At 42.8% G+C, this 19946-nt stretch overlaps 1 protein-coding gene across 2 annotated transcripts in view; it reads left to right on the top strand.

Annotated features, from left to right (window-relative positions):
• Positions 1-19946, top strand: part of CHD7 (chromodomain helicase DNA binding protein 7) — a 203079-nt gene that overhangs the window by 64374 nt on the left and 118759 nt on the right. The window lies entirely within an intron of this gene.

Genomic DNA, 19946 nt, shown 5'->3' with positions numbered 1-19946 from the left:
GAGCACTGAGAAATTATGTCCCATTTAAGGTTGTGCAATTGAAAAGGCAGAGCAAACAGGAATATAAGATAGTACAGTAGTAGAAGGAGAAACATGATGGAAGCACAGCTCTTTCTCTCTTAGTTTTCTTACCCTCTGAACTTTACGTAACAAGTTCATTTGCACGTATTTTTTTGTGCATGTTTTTAAATTTTCAAATATATTCTGAATTGCTAGAAGGAAATAGAAATTTCAGTCTATAGAAATTCCCCATCCCTCTGAGAATGGTAAACAAATGTTCAAGAAGAGTTATCAGTATTGTAATCACAATACCTGCAAAAGCTGAGAGAGGATAATAGAAAAACAAATAATTTGTCAAACTATGGAAAGAGATCACAGGCTTTCATTATTTTAAACATAATTAGTGGTGTGTAGCCAAAGTTTTGGCTTGTACGTTTCAGGACATACAACCCCCGTCCCTCCTGCTATCCTATAAGTGGGAGTGTTTGAAAATGTTATTTACTTAACTCAGAAGTAACCCCATTGTGTTCAGTAAGACTCAGGCTGTAATCCTATCTTACCCACCGGAAGCAAGTACCTCTACCTATATGCAGGGTGGTGGGGGTCTCTTCTCCCTTGTGTTTCTTGCCACCATGCTGATGCAAGTTTTTTCTCTTGCACATCTTTCTCACCCATGTACCACAAGAAAGTCTTACAGCCTATTCTGTGCTGTGTGTCTCATTAAAGTTAATGGAGCTTGCTTCCATGTAACGCTGCATGGTATCATAGCCTGCCCTACTTTGTGCTTTGTCTGGAAGAAAGAAGATGGAGGGCCTGCCTTTGCTCTGCCCTCATCTGTGCAAAGAAACACGCAAAAGGAAGTTGCTGCTGGATCATACAAAGTATTTCATTGAATACTGGCTATCACTGAGTGGCAATGGTTCGGGAAAAGAATTAATAATAATAATATTGCAGGTATTTATATACCACCTTTCTTGGTCATCAGATTTCTCCTCAGACTTTAATCCAAGGCAGTTTACATAGGCAGACTTTTCTGAACCCCATACAGCTTTTTACAATAGAATAGTTCTGATCTTTCGTAGAACTCCTTATTCCAGCTGGATTTCTTCCCAGTCTGGCCTCTCTCTGGCCGCTTTGCCTCCCATGCTCCACTAGATAGCAACTCCTCTCTGCCGCCAAGGTTCAGCTCATCAGTATACCAGCATGTTTTCAGTTCTCGGATACTTACGGTTGTTTCGAACTGGCATCCTCAGATCTTCACGCTCTACCACTGAGCCAGACCTCCTGCCAAAAAGAGAGAAGCAGTGGCATATTTTCCTTCCTTCATGGACAGAGTTTGAAGTGGGTGGAGGTTGCAATCACTAGATAAGTGGTTCCCAACCTTTAGATGCTCAGGGACCACTATGGCAAAATTTGAAGGTCGTGAGGACCACATGCAACCCCCCACCCTCACACACAAAAAATACAATTAAATTCATAATACACAGAGAAGAATATTTAATAATTAATGTGATGGTTATGCTTGCATTTGCTTCACTAGCTGCAGGATTCTTGGGTTTATACTGCTGCTCAAAGCTACGCACAGGTTGTCACTAGTATCCAACCAATTCCAAGCTGCCTGCTCTCCCCTCTGCCATTAGTCTGTGGAACTCCTTGCCACATGATGTGGTGATGGCATCTGGCCTAGATGCCTTTAATAGGGGATTGGGCAAATTTCTGGAGGAAAAGTCCATCACAGGTTACAAGCTGTAATGAGCATGTGCAACCTCCTGATTTTAGAAATAGGCTACCTCAGAATGCCAGATGCATGGGAGTGGCAACAGGATGCAGGTCTCTTGTAGTCTTGCATGCTCTCTGAGGCATCTGGGGGGCCACTGTGAGTTACAGAAGATTGGACTAGATGGACCGTTCACCTGTTTCTGTGGGACTCTTCTGATGTTCTTAACCCATTTTTGCCCAGGCAACAAGTGTACACATTTGGTCCCTGTTGCGTATATGCAGTATTGGGCAGAAATGGCTTAAGAGCAGTAGCAACAGAACAGCTCATTGGCTGCCAGGAGAGGTATGGGACAGAGCATGGCTGTTACTGGGGCTGCCCAACTTCAGTCTTCTCTGGATGGACAAGCCAGAGGCGGCTTTGCTTGCTTTCTGTGGCTACTGCCTTGGCTACCGGCCCTTTATGAGCTGTGCGTCAGTTGTTACCCTCTTTGAGAGTCACTGATCAGCTGGCAGGCGGGTTCTGTTGGCTCAGGGCCAGGGAATTCAGAACCTCTGTCAGCTACTAAAACAGCAGCAAAACAGCCAGTTCTCCCTCTGCCCCCCCTTCAGACGCTGCTCTTTCCAGGATACAAGTGGCAGCCATGGTGATTTAGCACGCAAGTTTAGCATGTAAGGGGGGGTACCTTCAGACCCTTTCACTAGCTGAGCTGTGAACCTGGTCTTCCCTCACCACCTGGGGAATCTTTTCCTACATACCTGAATTCTTTTCTACCCTCCACACCCCTAGAATGCATCTTCATCCCCCCCCCCCAAAAGGCTGTGCACTCAACAGAGAGACTGGACACCCCACACAAGTAGGTTGCAGTGATAAAGGCAGAGCAAGAAGTGGCTTCCCTACTCATTCCTTTCCCATCCACCCCTCTAAGAATCTGGAATCACTTTTTTTTAATCCTCAGAGTGCCTACCAGCTTCGAGGAAGGACTCTGCAGAGGATTCAAGTCTGGACCCTGTAACTCCCAGGCAAGACAGGAGTCATATCTCCTCCAGTCAAGCAGCTTGCTTCCAGCTCCTCCCTTCCCACTGTAAGTGGCCGATTTGAACTGCAGCTGTGGCAAAACCAGCCCCCTCCTGCTTGCCCCTCCAAGCTCCCAAACTAAGGAGCAAGGGGATGATAGTGTCCAGGGGCTGTGTTTGCCACCACTGCTACCTCTCTAAAGGAACAAAAAAGAGCAACAAAGTGTTTTTCCCCCTGTGGAGAGGCGGTGATGGTGAACACAGTCCCTGGCTGCTCTCCGTCCCTTGCTCTCCATCCCTCCCCCCCCATCACCAGCCCCCTCTAGCCTCCAAGTATGTGTTATCTTGCCAACTTTAACATAGCCTCAGCTAAGGGAGTAACCCTATTGAATTCAATGACCCTTCTAAGTAAATATGGAACTAGAACAATGCATCTCATTTTTTCCTACAGACTGATCTATGAATATGTTTATGGCAAAACGTGCCACAGTATGAATAAGATTTATTAACAGAAAGTATACAGGTGGAGCCTATTTATCCGCATTAGTTCCATTACGTGCCTCGGCGCGATCAACAAAAAACACGTTGTGCTAAATGTCATAGAGTTATGCAAATTCGCTGCAGCCTGACACTTCCGGATGGAAGGAAATTAAGACAGCTGTTCTCAATCCCCTCCCCTCCGTACTCAGCCCTCCTGTTGCCAGCTGTCAGAAGTAAGCCCCATTGTAGTCAATGGGGCTTACTCCCAGGAAAGTGTGGAGAGGATTGTAAGCTATATCTCATGCTTTGCTTGGTGGGAAGGCTTGCTTATGTGATTGCCTGCAAGGGGGGGGGGAGAATTTGGCGAACACTCCCTGGGTTTTTTTAAAGCAATCCCCTCTGTTGCAACCACACCTGCCCCTGTGTGTGTGAGTGAGTGAGAGAGAGAGTGCTCCACCTCACTGCACGTGTTCTGGTTACACAGGGTTTTCTGCCCCCCACTTCAGCCTCTTTGCTGGCTCAGGGGCTCCAGGAATGTTACTGTTCCTTCGAAAGGGGAACTTCTTCCATGGCTCCAGGGCTATTCCCTGCCTGGGTGAGACAGAACCTTTTTGCAGTGTTTTGGGCTGCCTGGAAAAGGAGTGAGAGGCCAGCGCAGGGCAAAGGTGTGTGTGACTTTCAGTACCCCCACTCCATTCTCGCTGAGACAAATCCGAAGATAAAAAATGGATAAAATGTATATTCTGTGTGGTGTTAGCATAAACTGAATTTAATTACTAATGCTCTAGTAGTGGGTTTGTACTATGTTCAGTTATTATATTTGCTCACTATTTCCATTTTACAAAAACATACATAGCATATAAGCTGAATGTTGTATTAAACTAGCCATTTTCAACCATTGTGTCACTGATGTACTGCGAATGGTCTGCAGGTGTGCCACAGGAATTTGCAGGAGGGTCATTTATTATTCGGGCTGTTGGGGGATGTGAGCCCCCCACTGGCAGTACAGTTTGCCTTGTCAATTGTCAAACTGATTGTGTGCCATGAGAATTTTATTGTGATGACATCATCACCAGTTACTTCTGAATTGGGAGGCCAGATGTGACATGTTAAATACCAATAAGAGGCTTAGGGCCAATGGCTTTTTTGAGAGTGGAAAAGCATGCTTTGAGGTTCTGCCTGCTGAGCTGAGCCTCCTACTGCTGTTTGTTGTATTTCGTTCCTTGCTACCGGGCAGCAGGTGTCCAGGGCCCCATGAGTACCGCCAGACACTATCTCAAGTACAGGATTGAGCCCATAGTTGATTAAGGGATCTGCAGACGTCCATTAATGTGTGTGCTGAAATGGTTCCATACATCTCAGTTGCTTACTGTTTGAGTGTTTCAGGTTTCCTCCAATGAAATCTGTGCAAATTAGAGCTCATTCAAATAGGGAGTTTGATGAAATTCAAAAAAATTTTGAGACACCCTGTACAAGATAGAATAAGTGCCTGTTTGCCCAGTTAGCAAGGGTTTATATACCACTATTATAAAATATTATATAATATATAAATATATTACATATGTATGTAATACAATATTATATTGTATTTATAATACTATATAAATATATTGCATAATTATGTAATACAATATTATATAAAATTTTATGTAGTGGTATATAAACCCTTGCTAACTGGGCAAACAGGCACTTATTCTATCTTGTACAGGGTGTCTAAAATTTTTTTTGAATTGAACGCTTTCCACATGCGCTGCCTCCGACGCATTCTCGGCATCACCTGGCAGGACAAAGTTCCAAACAACACAGTCCTGGAACATGCTGGAATCCCTAGCATGTATGCAGTGCTGAAACAGAGGCGCCTGTGTTGGCTCGGTCATGTTGTGAGAATGGATGATGGCCGGATCCCAAAGGATCTCCTCTATGGAGAACTCGTGCAGGGAAAGCGCCCTACAGGTAGACCACAGCTGCGATACATCTGCAAGAGGGATCTGAAGGCCTTGGGAGTGGACCTCAACAAGTGGGAAACCCTGGCCTCTGAGCGGCCTGCTTGGAGGCAGGCTGTGCAGCATGGCCTTTCCCAGTTTGAAGAGACACTTGGCCAACAGTCTGAGGCAGAGAGGCAAAGAAGGAAGGCCCATAGCCAGGGAGACAGACCAGGGACAGACTGCACTTGCTCCTGGTGTGGAAGGGATTGTCACTCCCGAATTGGCCTTTTCAGCCACACTAGATGCTGTTCCAGAACCACCATTCAGAGCGCGATACCATAGTCTTTCGGGACTGAAGGTTGCCAACAACACACTATTTGAATGAGCTCTAATTTGCAAATACTGGTCCAACCTTGTTATACATGGATTTGACTCAACATGAATGACCACTGCAAATGAGAAGGAATGTGCTGATCCCTGAGAAGGGAAAAAATGGATCCCTTTAAAATCACAGTTTAAAAAAAGTTGCTTCTCTTACTGTTGTAGAGAGACATTCATGCAAGCGATCATTCTATTCTTCAGCACAGCCAGGCAAAGGCAGGGGGTCCTTTGCATTTCTAATTGCTGACTGCCTCTCTACAACAGTAAGGAAAGCTGTTTTTAAACCATGATTGTAAACTGTTTTTATTTAACAAGTTTTATAGTATCAGCAGAGAGTTCCAGAATCCTACAGATGTTGAGGCAAGACCTTATTCCATTAGGAGCAATAGAAGGGCAAGAAACCTGGAAGTGGGCCTTTAAATCTATTTTTCCACTGTTTCTTTATCATATTTTTTTTTAATCCTCTAGGGGTTCTAGAACAGAACCCCAGTAGATAACAAGGGATGACCTGTTCTTCATTGGAGAAATATTACATATTTTATACATAAAATTTTATACAAAAATGTATATACCACTTTCTACAAAACAATTCACATAGCAGAATGATAAAGTGATAAATAATGTTAAAATTGTGTTACAGACCTAAGAGGTTGGACTGTTAACTGTTGTTTTCTGATGATCATTAATATTTACTGCTTGGCCTTCCTTCCACTTTGGCTATGGATGTGCATCTCTGCACTATTGATCAATACAGACATGCCACACATTGTCTCCAGTTCTTCATAATGAAGCTTTCCTAGCTGATCTATTGCCCTTAATGATTAACCATTAATGCTAGCCATATGAAGGGCTGTGTATGTCTCAAGGAAAGGTACTACAGAACTTCCCCCACTTCACATTTATCAGCATGAACTCTTTTTACCTTTCCTCTGAATCCCAGCTTCTTAAGAGAGTCATTCAGGTTGCGTCCTGGAAGCTTTTAGAGGGTGGGTTTGTAGGGTTCCTGCTGTTTCCAGAATCATAGAACCTCCCCTCTAGCCAGTTGGAGATTGTCAGCAGAGAGGGCTGACTCTTTAAGGCCCAAATCCTAACCAACTTTCCAGCACTGGCATATTGGTGCCAATGGGCATGTGCTGCATCCTACAGTGGGGTGGCATTCACGGAGGCCTCCACAAAGTAAGGGAATGTTTGTTCCCTACCTCAGAGCTGCACCGCCCTTATGTCAGTGTTGGAAAGTGGGTTAGGATTGCACCCTAAGAAGTGCTTCTGAACTCTAGCCATTTCAGTGTCTTAAGTAACCATTGGCTAGATGTGTGCTGGGCTGTGGGAGTGATGATGGGGGACAGAGAATGCTGGGGTGCTTCTCATCTCATAAATTGAATAGTTATAAATTGAAATGGTCAAGCAAAGTGACAATAAGCAAGGTATTTCTGTACTATAGAAAATGCTGTAAATATTTGTTGAGCAGGAAGAATAAATTGTAAATTAATATCCTAGAAAACATTTTACTTGAATATTTCGGAGTGTTCTATTTTTATAGTGTGTTATCTGGTACTAATCTTGTTTGCAAGCTATGAGGTGTGTTTAGAAGTACACTAATTCAGTAACTATATTAACTCTAACATACTAGTGTTTTTGTTTGTTTGTTTTTGGTTTTTTTGCTTAAACAGAGGCTTCAGGGATGGGAAGCTTGTGGCATTTCAGATTTGGACTACAATGTGAGGGTTGGAGGCTTTAACCCTTTGCCTCAGCTATGGTTTCAGTCTTAGTCAGAAGGCCTGTGCTCATTTTTTAAGTAAGGGAAAAATACTGGCACCAGAGCTAATGACATAATTAATGTGATATAATTGACCCTTATTTTCACATTTAGCTGCAAATGGAAAAAAAGTATTTAAGATAGGAGCAAAGTGTGCAAATTTTTGCCATAACTTTTGAGATGAAATTTTATGTCGGTTTTACAGATGCTAGCATTTTTGTTTTAGACAGCGTGGACCTTAGAATAAAATAAGCACTTGGTATATATAAGATCCCCACGTAAGCCTTTATCTCCATCAGTTGTTCTCATGGAAGCTAAACAGGCTTGCTGCTTTACCCTCCTGATGAGCAGTGTTCATCAACAAGTAACTCTGAGGCTGCATGAATAAGACATGAGAGGCAGAGTCAAATAAAGATAGCATTATTGTCTCAGATTCACTGTTAAAATTGTTTTTCCAATATTCATGTTCACTCTGCTTATGCAAAATTAAATGACATGGTTCCCCTTTTCTCTAGTTCCATAAATGGAATACATGCAGGCATATAGAAAGAGTAACTTTCTCAACAACAATGCAGCAATCCACACATTGGGAAAAATATTCTGAGGGAACATAATGCTCTAGTGACTTATTGGAACTGGAAATAAGCCCTACTCAGGGATAGTGCTTGGGATGTGGTATGGTATTGCACCAGCTGCTCTGGGATTTTCTGAGAAAAACAGCTGGTATGGAATCAGTCTGAACTACCTGAAACTGTTGCCTGATGCCATATTGGGCCCTTTCCCTTGCTGTTTAGTTTGGTTGCCAGCCACATAACGCAGTTGACATAATGCCTGTTTGTTTGTCAGCAACGAGGAGTTGCAAAAATTGTGTGATATGCTTCCTGGTGTAGTAATAACATGTTGCACATGTAAAGAAGACTTTTTGATCAGATCTTACTGTTTGAAGACCATCTGTTTCATGCCTTCTAGGATTAAATGTTACAATCTTACATTTGGAGGGGATTTGCCCCCATGGAATAAGGAGAGGAATCATACAATCCATGGCCTGTACTATTAATAATGGTTAAAAATATGCCTGTACCAGCCAACAGTGTGTGAACACAACCACTTGGGAAATGATTTTTCACATTCAAGCTTCATTTGGAAATTGATCATGGCTATGTGTGATGAAGAAGCCCCAAAATGTATATAAGGGCAAGCTCCTATCCATTCTGTATGGGGAGTTGGAGTTGTAAATCCCTGAGCTAAAACAGCTGAGCTGTATCACTGCTGAATTGCATTACTGAACTATTTGAAAGTTTTCTTCCTTAGTGTCCTTTGTAAATAATTTGTTTCATTTGAAGAGCTGTGTTGTCTCTGTTTCAGTCCTTCCCTAAGTTCTGGCAGAGTGCTAAGTTACCAGAGGGTAAACTGGGCTCGGGGGTTGGTTTTACAGGATGGAGTGTCATTAATCCCTCAAGACCTTGCAGGGACTGGTGGCAGCAGAACAACAACTGAACTGTGGTGCTTTCAAAGTTCCTGGCCTAGGACCTTGAGCCACCCAATGCCAATTGGACAGGTTAAGAACATTACAGTCCTGCACTCGATTGCCACCCCATGCATCCCCTGATGGTACATTGGGTGTTATAGGTATCAGTGCATCAGCCTAGCCATATAGCCCTTGGATAGGTGTGAAACCTTAGCCAGTGCCCCAGTGCCTCTGCTATCAGTGATGGCATGATAAAGAAGGGTTCAAAAGAGTAGTGGTGGTGATGATGATGGCAGTGAAACATTTTTTCGAGGAGGAAGCTCTGTTTGAATAAACTCTGAAAAAGAAAAAAAATGTGGATGGGTGACAATTCCCCCCCCCAAAAACCCTCAATTTTCAGGTTATAGCAAATTTCTCTCAGTTAAATTAGTGCTTCCTGCTGTCTTGTGTTTATTATATTATCAGTATATTGCTTGAACTCATGATTTTTAAATTGCCAGTGAACAGTTCTGTGCTCCCCCTTCCTGCTTCTATTTTTCTCATCCAGATGGCCCTGCATCCGTTGCAATTCTGGTACCCCATATTTTTTGGCCCTGTTAGACTGTGATAATGCTGTAATTCTCCTTGTATGGAAGGCTCAATCTGATATGAAGTGGTTTGTTTAATTTTGGAAGATATCTTTCATATGTACCAGTCAGTTGTTGCTAAACACAGTGTGCTGTTTATAAATAGGCCTTATGGTTCTGGATATAAAAATATTTACCAGTTAAAGCTGGTCTTGTATGCATACGGTGTTTGTGTTTTCCCTATAGCTACTGTTCATAGCTTTGGATTATGAAACAAAGTAAATATTTAACTATCAGAAATAAAAGCAAACTTTTAGATGTTCATGTTCCACCTTTTCTTAAACTTTCTCCCCCCCCCCCTTTTTTTAAAATGCCTGTTATTATCTATCTGCTTTGAGCTCCCAATTCTTTGGACCATATTGCTCCTTTAATTAAAAACCTTTAATTTTAAAGCCTTTCTTCTGTGTTTTGACCAGTAATCTGTTTCTTATACATGGGTGTTTGACCATTCAAAGTGAGATGAATTTTATGGAAAAGTCGGAGCAGTCGGTGTCAAAAATGAACTTGAAGTTAAGTTGTAGTATTTATTTCTATTCTATATCATGGGCAACTTTCAGCAACTTTTCTAAATCTTAATTTAGAAGTTCTTTCCTCAAGGGGCTCACAATCTAAAACATTTAATTGTTTGGGCAGAATAGCCCGAATGAAATAAAAATGATACTGTAAATAAACCTTTTTAAAAGCTAAACACCCATACTATACCAAAGTTAACCAGTCTGAGAAGTTATCCAAAAGGCATTGGTTTTTTTGCAGGCAGAACCTGCTAAATGTGTCTTGTTGAAGTCCTACAGAGAGGAAGTAAGCTGGGTATGGACCAAAGCTGTCGTGGAAGGGGGGTCTCTGAGGCTTGGCCAGTAGGTAGGATAATGCTCGTTTCCGAGTCTTGAAATGTTCTTCCTCTCTAACAGCAACACCAACTGCCAGTGGATACTGTTGGAAAAGATGCTGCAGAGTCAGATGGCCTGGGTGGAGAAAGGACTCAGTCCTCGAAGTGGTGGTGGTTTTCACTGGAAATAATAATAACTCGGTATTTATATACCGCCTTTCTGGTCATTGGATTACTCCTCTGACTTCATTCAAGGTGGTTTACATAGGCAGGTGTTTCTAAATCCCTCAAGGGGATTTTTACAATCATAGAGGTTTTCTCTTTCAAGAACCAACAACATTTCAGAATGGATCTTCCTGGTTTGGTCTCACTTCTGGCCTCCAGTTCTCCCACACAGGCTGACAAGCAGCTCCATCTCTCACATGGAGGGCAGCGAAGACACTTCTTGCTCACACCAAGAGCATGTGGAATCACTCAGCTGGGCTTGTCAGCTGCTTCAAGGTCTCGCCATTCTCAGCCGTTCAGGGAGCTGCCGGTGTCCTCGAACTGGCGACCTTCTGATGTTATCTTCAGGCTAACGGAGGCTCTACCCTCTAGACCGGACCTCCTGCCCTAAATCTGCCTTAGTAATGAGTAACATTTTTAAATCATTTGTGAGTGTATATAGTGTTTCATTTTATATTTTAGTAATGTTACAACCGCTTTATGCTAGATTAGCAGTAGTAGTGTAGGGAGGGAAGGACTGGATCTGGAATGAATACCAATTTCTCGGTATCTGAAACTGGATAGATCCACCTTTCCAGAGTCTTCATGTGAAGGCCATGTTAAATGAATGACAACTATAAGTGAGTTGCTATGTGGCCCAGAAATTGCTGGATTTGATGATTGTTGCAAGTGATTTGGTGAGTTGCAAGGGTGAGTTCTGAAAGTGGATGATGAGAGAAGCTGTCACATGCTCTGCTGAATATTATTTCACCTCAACTGCTGTTTACCATTCAGATATAGATTGTACCTGTTCTTCAGTTCACCCAAGGAATTGGTCCCTTCTAAGAAATCATTTGCCTTTCCTCCAATTATGTTTTCCTTACCCCAAGACTATTATTCTCCCTGACTTACAGAGAAGTTTTTAGGTTGGGAACAGGATGTGTCTATAATCACCTTGAAGGCTTCATTCCCATACATAATAATAATAATAATAATAATAATAATAATAATACTTTATTTTTATCCCGCCCTTCTCCCAAAAAGGGACCCAGGGCGGCTAACATATAAAACAGATTAAAACATAATTTCACAAACAGATAAAAACATATTAAAAAACACATTAGCAGAACCCATAAAAACAGTAGTCAGAAGAGTCAGAATAAAAGAGCATAAAACAGCAGTTCTTAGAGGAATCGGGCCTGTAAAAAAGCAACTAAAAGATATATAAAAGATGTTAAAAAGGCCATAACGTCAGAAGGCTTGGTTAAACAACAAGGTCTTCAGGCCTCGCCGAAAGGTCTTGAGGGAGGGAGCCATTCTCAAGTCAAGGGGAAGGGAGTTCCATAACGTTGGTGCCACTACTGAGAAGGCCCTATTTCTTGCCACCGCCCCACGTACCTCCTTAGGCGGCGGCACTTGTAAAAAGGCCTTCTCTGATGACCTGAGAGGACGAGCCGGATTGTATGGGAGTAGGCGATCTCTAAGATAACCTGGCCCAGAGCAGTATAGGGCTCACATCTCAGCAAGGAGGTCAGTTACCTAAGACATTGAAACTGCAATGAGCACCTGGCTCCTAGAGAACTCTTAAGTGTAAGTGCAACAGGCAGTTGTATGTGACATGTGCTATACAATTCCACACCCTTGCTGGATTTCTTCCATCATAATTATATTTTTTTTAGTTACTGTATAGGATGTGTTTACTTTAAAAGGCAAGCTTTTAAAAGATAGGATTTTATATTAGTCTGGCTTCAGTGCTTGTTGCCTGACTACTTCCTGTTTTTCTTGGATTCTCTGTCAGAGGCTGTTGTGTTTCACTAAGGGGGGGGCGTCTTTATATTTGTAGAGCTGGCCTCCTTTGCAGGCTACTCCTACGTTTATACTCCTGGTTTGCTCTTTTCAATTTCTGCTGTATCCAATTTGAGTTGGAGGGCCTCATTTAAAACAGGGGTTTGTGGCTCAACTGAAAACTGCAGCACACTGCATGTTGTCTCTAGAGAGAGAATAGCAGCAGTTGAGATACTGGGAATGAAAGTTTGACTCATTTTAACCCATTTTTGCCTGGCCCACAGGTGTACACATTTGGTTTCTGTTGCACATATGCAACGTTGGGCAGAAATGGATTCAGCCTGCCTAAAGTAACATGACTTAGCCTTTTCTAAATCTACACGCTGGCTCTTACTGAGCTAAATAAACCAAAATTTTAAGCAAAGTTTAAAAAATAGCGTTGAATGCAGCTTTAAATTTCTTCAGAACTAACTCCCTAGAATTCATTTCTTAGCGCACAGTGCCCTTGTTTCAGATTCAGTAAATAATCACATAGGTAGTGTTTATCTTTTCCTTATACAGGTGTCTAAGTGTACCAGGCTGCTTTCTGTTTTCATTGATGCTTTGTTGCTGGAGCAGTGATACTTCATCACTAGAGCCCTCTTGTACTTCTAGAGCCAGACGCCTTTTCAAAGTAGTAAAGTCTTAAATTTAACTGGAGTTTGGAACAGGACCACTCCTCTAATGGGTTTGAGTTACAGCACATTTTGTTCTAGGTCCCATTTATGCTTATTTCGTTAACCAATCGGTTTACCATCTATTTCCTTGTGTTAAATACAAAATATTTTGTTATACCTAGATCAGGGGTCTCCAGATGTTTAGGTCAGAAGGCCACATCAAATATCTGGCATAGTGTTGAGGGCTGGAAAAAAATTTAAATATAAAATTTAAATATATTAGAGATGGAACATAAAGAACATAAGAACAGCCCCACTGGATCAGGCCATAGGCCCATCTAGTCCAGCTTCCTGTATCTCACAGCGGCCCACCAAATGCCCCAGGGAGCACACCAGATAACAAGAGACCTCATCCTGGTGCCCTCCCCTACATCTGGCATTCTGACTTAACCCATTCCTAAAATCAGGAGGTTGCGCATACACATCATGGCTTGTACCCCATAATGGATTTTTCCTCCAGAAACTCGTCCAATCCCCTTTTAAAGGCGTCTAGGCTAGACGCCAGCACCACATCCTGTGGCAAGGAGTTCCACAGACCGACCACGCACTGAGTAAAGAAATATTTTCTTTTGTCTGTCCTAACCCGCCCAACACTCAATTTTAGTGGATGTCCCCTGGTTCTGGTATTATGTGAGAGTGTAAAGAGCATCTCCCTATCCACTCTGTCCATCCCCTGCATAATTTTGTATGTCTCAATCATGTCCCCCCTCAAGCGTCTCTTTTCTAGGCTGAAGAGGCCCAAACGCCATAGCCTTTCCTCATAAGGAAGGTGCCCCAGCCCCGTAATCATCTTAGTCGCTCTCTTTTGCACCTTTTCCATTTCCACTATGTCTTTTTTGAGATGCGGCGACCAGAACTGGACACAATACTCCAGGTGTGGCCTTACCATCGATTTGTACAACGGCATTATAATACTAGCCGTTTTGTTCTCAATACCCTTCCTAATGATCCCAAGCATAGAATTGGCCTTCTTCACTGCTGCCGCACATTGGGTCGACACTTTCATCGACCTGTCCACCACCACCCCAAGATCTCTCTCCTGATCTGTCACAGACAGCTCAGAACCCATTAGCCTATATGTGAAGTTTTGATTTTTTGCCCCAATGTGCATGACTTTACACTTACTGACATTGAAGCGCATCTGCCATTTTGCTGCCCATTCTGCCAGTCTGGAGAGATCCTTCTGGAGTTCCTCACAATCACTTCTGGTCTTTACCACTCGGAAAAGTTTGGTGTCATCTGCAAACTTAGCCACTTCACTGCTCAACCCTGTCTCCAGGTCATTTATGAAGAGGTTGAAAAGCACCGGTCCCAGGACAGATCCTTGGGGCACACCGCTTTTCACCTCTCTCCATTGTGAAAATTGCCCATTGACACCCACTCCCTGCTTCCTGGCCTCCAACCAGTTCTCAATCCACGAGAGGACCTGTCCTCTAATTCCCTGACTGTGGAGTTTTTTCAGTAGCCTTTGGTGAGGGACCGTGTCAAATGCCTTCTGAAAGTCCAGATATATAATGTCCACGGGTTCTCCCGCATCCACATGCCTGTTGACCTTTTCAAAGAATTCTATAAGGTTTGTGAGGCAAGACTTACCCTTACAGAAGCCATGCTGACTCTCCCTCAGCAAGGCCTGTTCGTCTATGTGTTTTGAGATCCTATCTTTGATGAGGCATTCCACCATCTTACCCGGTATGGATGTTAGGCTGACCGGCCTATAGTTTCCCGGGTCCCCCCTCTTTCCCTTTTTAAAAATAGGCATGACATTTGCTATCCTCCAATCTTCTGGCACCGTTGCCGTTTTGAGGGACAAGTTGCATACCTTAGTCAAGAGATCTGCAACTTCATTCTTCAATTCCTTAATAACCCTTGGGTGGATGCCATCAGGGCCCGGTGACTTATTGATCTTTAATTTATCAATGAGGTCTGAAACATCTTCTCTTTTAACCTCTATCTGACTTAACTCCTCGGTCAGGAGGGGCCGTTCGGGCAGCGGTATCTGCCCAAGGTCTTCTGCCGTGAAGACAGTTGCAAAGAACTCATTTAATTTCTCTGCCATCTCTAAGTCTCCTTTTATCTCCCCTTTCCCTCCCTCACCATCCAGAGGGCCAACCGCTTCTCTGGCGGGTTTCCTGCTTCTAACATATTTGAAGAAGCTTTTATTGTTCCCCTTAATGTTGCTGGCCATGCGTTCCTCATAGTCTCGCTTGGCCTCCCATATCACCTTACATTTCTTTTGCCACAGTTTATGTTCCTTTTTATTCTCCTCATTAGGGCAAGACTTCCATTTACGGAAGGAAGCTTCCTTGCCCTTCACAGCCTGTCTAACTTGGCTGGTTAGCCATGCGGGCACCCTCCTGGATTTAGTGGAACCCTTCTTTCTTTGCGGTATACACCTCTGCTGGGCCTCTATTACTGTTGTTTTAAGCAGCCTCCATGCACTCTGGAGAGATTGGACTCCTTTTACCCTCCCTTTCAACCTCCTTCTAACCAGCCTCCTCATTTGAGGGAAGTCCTCATTGAGGGAAGTCCATATGGAACTTATATGAGTGAATGAATGAATGAATGGGCTCAAATTTCCAGGATTTCTCCAAGCACCAACACACACCACAGAAATAAAGCACACATTCAAATGGACTCCCATTCCCCCACCTCCCAAGCAGCTTACAGGAGTAAATACTTCTGAACCAGCACATCACCAGAAATACCTGGAGGCCTCCCCGACCTTCAGAAAGCTATCTTAGGCCTTTAGAGGGCACAAAACGTTACTTTAGTTTTTTGGGGGTAAACCAGGAAGTGATTTTTTTGGGGGGGCCTCTAGAGCAGTTGTTCTCGGGCGTTTTAGACTGGGATCCACTTGTCATGATGACAATCTGTCCAGGACCCATCGGAAGTGATGTCATTAACCTGGGAGTGATGTCATGCCCGGAAGTGATGTCATCAAATAGGAAGTGACATTACTTCCAGGTTCTTACCTAGGAACTCATAAACTTCAAATGACAGGAGAAAAATTTTTCCTGACGCAGAAACTTTTCCCAATTATCTGTCTCATGCTACCATTACTACAAGCATTCCAACTGTAAAATAAATATACTTCTTATAATGAGGTGTGTGTGAAGGGTGTGCTTGCTTCCAGCTAGTGTTGAGCATGACACTGATATATTTTGAATATGGCCATCTTTGTTCATGGCACCTTGCAAACTAACTAACCTGAAGCCTCCTACAGATCCAGCAAAACCTACAAGACAGGAGTCTTCTCTGCACACCTACAAGACAGGAGTCTTCCATCTCACCTAGCCCTACAGAGCACCCACAGGCTCAGTCCATTCACCCAGTTCCCCCTACCCCATCTCTCCTAGCCCCCAGATCAGCCACATGCTCAGTTCATTCACCCTACTTCCCCTCCACCATCTCTCCTTGCCCCAGAAAAGCCACAAGCTCAGTCCATTCACTGCACCAACCCCACCCTATCTCTCTTAGTCCCCAGATCAGCCACATGCTCAGCCCATTCACCCCACCACCCGGCCCCATCTCTCCTAGTCCCCAGATCAGCCTCATGCTCAGTCCATTCACCCCACCTCTGCACCTCCTCTCCTGTGCCAGAATCCAAAATGGCACCGCCCAGCACATTTTGCCAGATCCTAGATGGCACCGCCCACCTTTTTGTGACCCACCCAAATTCAGGTCGTGACCCACAGTTTGAGAACCTCTGCTCTAGAGGGTGTTTTGAGGGCTGGGGAGGTTGTGTAGCCTTTCCAGCCCTTAGAACACTCTCCAGATACGACCAGAGCACAGCCCCGATCGTGTTTGTTTGAGTGGACCAGAGGCTTTCAGAGGACCAGAGGCTTGCTGCGGTCCGCTTCTGGCCCCTGGGCTCGAGTTTGGAGACCCCTGACCTAGAGTGTAATGTTTCAGCTTAAAATTGAAATTTCTTTCTTCAGTTTCTTTGTAAACTTATATAGGGAAGATTACAGATTTTTACTGTTCAAATAGACAAACCTTTCATCTTCATGTAAGCTGTTTGATTTTGTAGTCTTGCTTATAATTACACAGGAACATTTAAGCAGATGGCAGTGGAGAGAGATATGTGATATAGGTCCCATGCTGAAGCTAAGCTGATGAGATTGTGTGAATGGGAGACAATTTGGTGCAACTAGTAAAAGCAGAATATAAACAGCAATACAAGGGGTGATTAGGTACAGAATTGCAACTTTGATCATTTGAAGGGAACATCCAAGTTTGAGGATGATGGTATATTTGAAGTTCTATTCCAACAGTTCTTTAAGAGATAATAAATTGCATCAGGGTGCAGCTTAAGTCCTTGCTTTCCAAATGTCTCTTTGATATACTATTGTATTAAGTAAATGTTTTAAAATACTTGTCAAATACATTATTTTACTGCGCTTCTTAAATAATTTTTGAATACTTATTTCTAAGAAGTAGCATATTTTTAAGCCAGTGCAATAACACTGCTTAGATCATATAAAAGTCAGCCTATTTTATAGCCATATTTGAAATACTACCACTACTACTTCTTTTTATCCATCTTAACCCCCATTTAGGTTTAGGGCTGTAATGGAACCCATTATGGGTAAAAGGTCTCTGACTCGGTCATTGAGTCTCTAAAACTTGTGGTTTTTTTAATTGCTGCCATTAAGGTATTTAGTAGTTTGTCATAAAATAGGTATTGATGTCAAATTCATTCATGTTAAAAAATCTACTGTGTCTTTGCATTTATATAATTTTATATTAGATTTCAACATTCAATTGCTTTTTCTTGTAATCGGTACCCATGACTTAATAGCAAATCTATTTAAATGCAACAAAAACTTGTGTTGAAGTTACATCTTGAATGTTCATTCTGCACCTTTTATTTAATGGAATAGCAAAGTATTATATTGCCCATCATTTTTGGCCAGAAATGGAGATGGAAGTCCATTCTCTTTCAGAGTATGAAGATTTTCATGTAACAGTCAGGATCAATGCATTGTCAGAAACTTCAATAGCTTATTTTTCCTATTGTAATAGTTACATAAACAATCATCAATTGGTCCAATTGATCTTGTTTCTGTATTCATTGCTTGAGATAGCAAAAGTGGCCATTGCAAGTATAGCTGGGGGAAAAATTCAAGTGAGGAGGAAATTAAAAGAACACAGTGAAGGTTAAATTTCTAATGTTGAAAGCTGCTTTGTTCTTCTGCCTCTTTCCAATACACCACAGCGTCACATTAATTAATCATGTTGCAGTGAACAAACAAGGTAAAGTGTCTGTAGAACAGACATGGAATTGAAAGCATCTAAAAGAAATCTTAGCTGCCTTTCACATATACTGCACATTTTGATTGTATAATAGGAGGCTTTATTCATAGAAGTTACTGTGCCATCCTTATGCATTTTCATAACACTACTGCATGTTGCCTGTACTTAATGGTTACTGATCCTGTAGAACACGAAATTGCTAAAAGTGTTGCCTCTGTGTTCAAGATCTTCTTCCCCATCTTGGCATTCTTAGTTTCTCTTCTTCTAGTTTAGGTACAAGACATCATTCAAAGCAGTGTAATAGAAGTTTTACCCTCATGCCGCCATCCCCCTAACGAGTCAGAGGCGACATTTGCAGAAGAGCCCTCTCAGATAACCTTAGAGGGTTGGCTAGTATATATGGGAGAAGGCATTCCCCTCAGATAATCTGGATCCAGACTATGTAGGGCTTTAAAGGTCAATACTAGCACCTTGGATTTGGTCTGGAAACAAATAGGCAGCCAGTCCCACAGTGTCAAACTACCTAGCTCCAGTAACTAACCAGGTCTCCACATTCTGCACTAATTGCAGCCTCCAACCTGTCTTCAAGGGCAGCCCCATATAGAGCCCCATATTCCCTTACCTTGAGGAGGTCTCTGTGACTGCCCCAAAAACACGGAATGCGACCCACGCCACAAAGGCACAGCTGCATCAACACTGGAAAGTTGGATATGATTGGGCCATTTGTCCCATGTAAGTGTTATACAGGATTGCAGACTTAATGTCTTTTTAAACAAGATGTATGCAACTCTGAGGGTCACTTTTGCATTTTTTATTAGTTCAAGAGAGTTTGTTAAAAAAAAATGAAGAAACATTATTTCAACTGTGCTAACTTCTTTTTACTCTCTGCACCTCATTGCATGCACTCTTACTCTCTGAATCATGACTGGTTTGTTCTATCTTTTGTTCCCTGTTTTTTCTGTTTCTCTTTCAGGTCTGCAGGACACAGATCTTTTTGCTATGCCCACTCCGATTCCTCACCTTGCATACTTCTCTGTACAGGTGGGGCCTCGGAATCTGTGGGGAATCCGTGGGGAGTCCATTCTCAGACCCCCCATGGATACTGAAAATCGCAGATAATCAAATTTGGCTCCATAAGCCCTCCAAAGGGGACTAGAGCTATGCTCTGGTTTCAGGTGGGGCCATTACTGACTCAACGCGGGTTCAAAGGACCCACATTGAGCCAGATCCAAGGATACACAGTTCATGGATAGAGTTCCACCTGTATTCTCATTTCTATTCCCCACTTTTTTCTTGATTGGCTCTTACTCTTTGTGTCCCCACGCTAGCCTTAACTTTTCTACTTCTTGTTGAGTTTGACAGCAATAGTACACAAGAGTTTCACTCCTCCAGAAGCTGAACGTTAAACACCCACGGGCTATGCAGTGCTGGCTGACAATGATTCAGGCATTCTACCATCCACAGTTTCTTGTTAGTACTAGGTAAGCCTTAGATGTTCACACAAAGACATGGGACGGGGCTGTGGATAATGGGTACTTGAAATTCCTTCAGGAGGCTGTAAATGAAGGGGTTGCAGTTCTCATGCAGGTCTTGTGTTATGGTTTAAAATAGGGATCCACAGCTGATATGAGACATTGAATAAGTTTATTCATATTCTCCTGTCTGATGAAAAAGGGGGCTTGTTACTTAAGCCATTTCTGCCCAACACTGCATGGACGCAACAGGACCAAATGTGTACACTTGTGGGCTGGGCAAAAATGGATTAATTTGGCCATCTGATAGAAGTTTAA

Source organism: Tiliqua scincoides, chromosome 4, assembly GCF_035046505.1.
Source record: "Tiliqua scincoides isolate rTilSci1 chromosome 4, rTilSci1.hap2, whole genome shotgun sequence".
In the NCBI taxonomy this organism is placed as follows: Eukaryota; Metazoa; Chordata; class Lepidosauria; order Squamata; family Scincidae; genus Tiliqua; species Tiliqua scincoides.
This window is presented reverse-complemented; position numbering and strand designations above follow the sequence as displayed.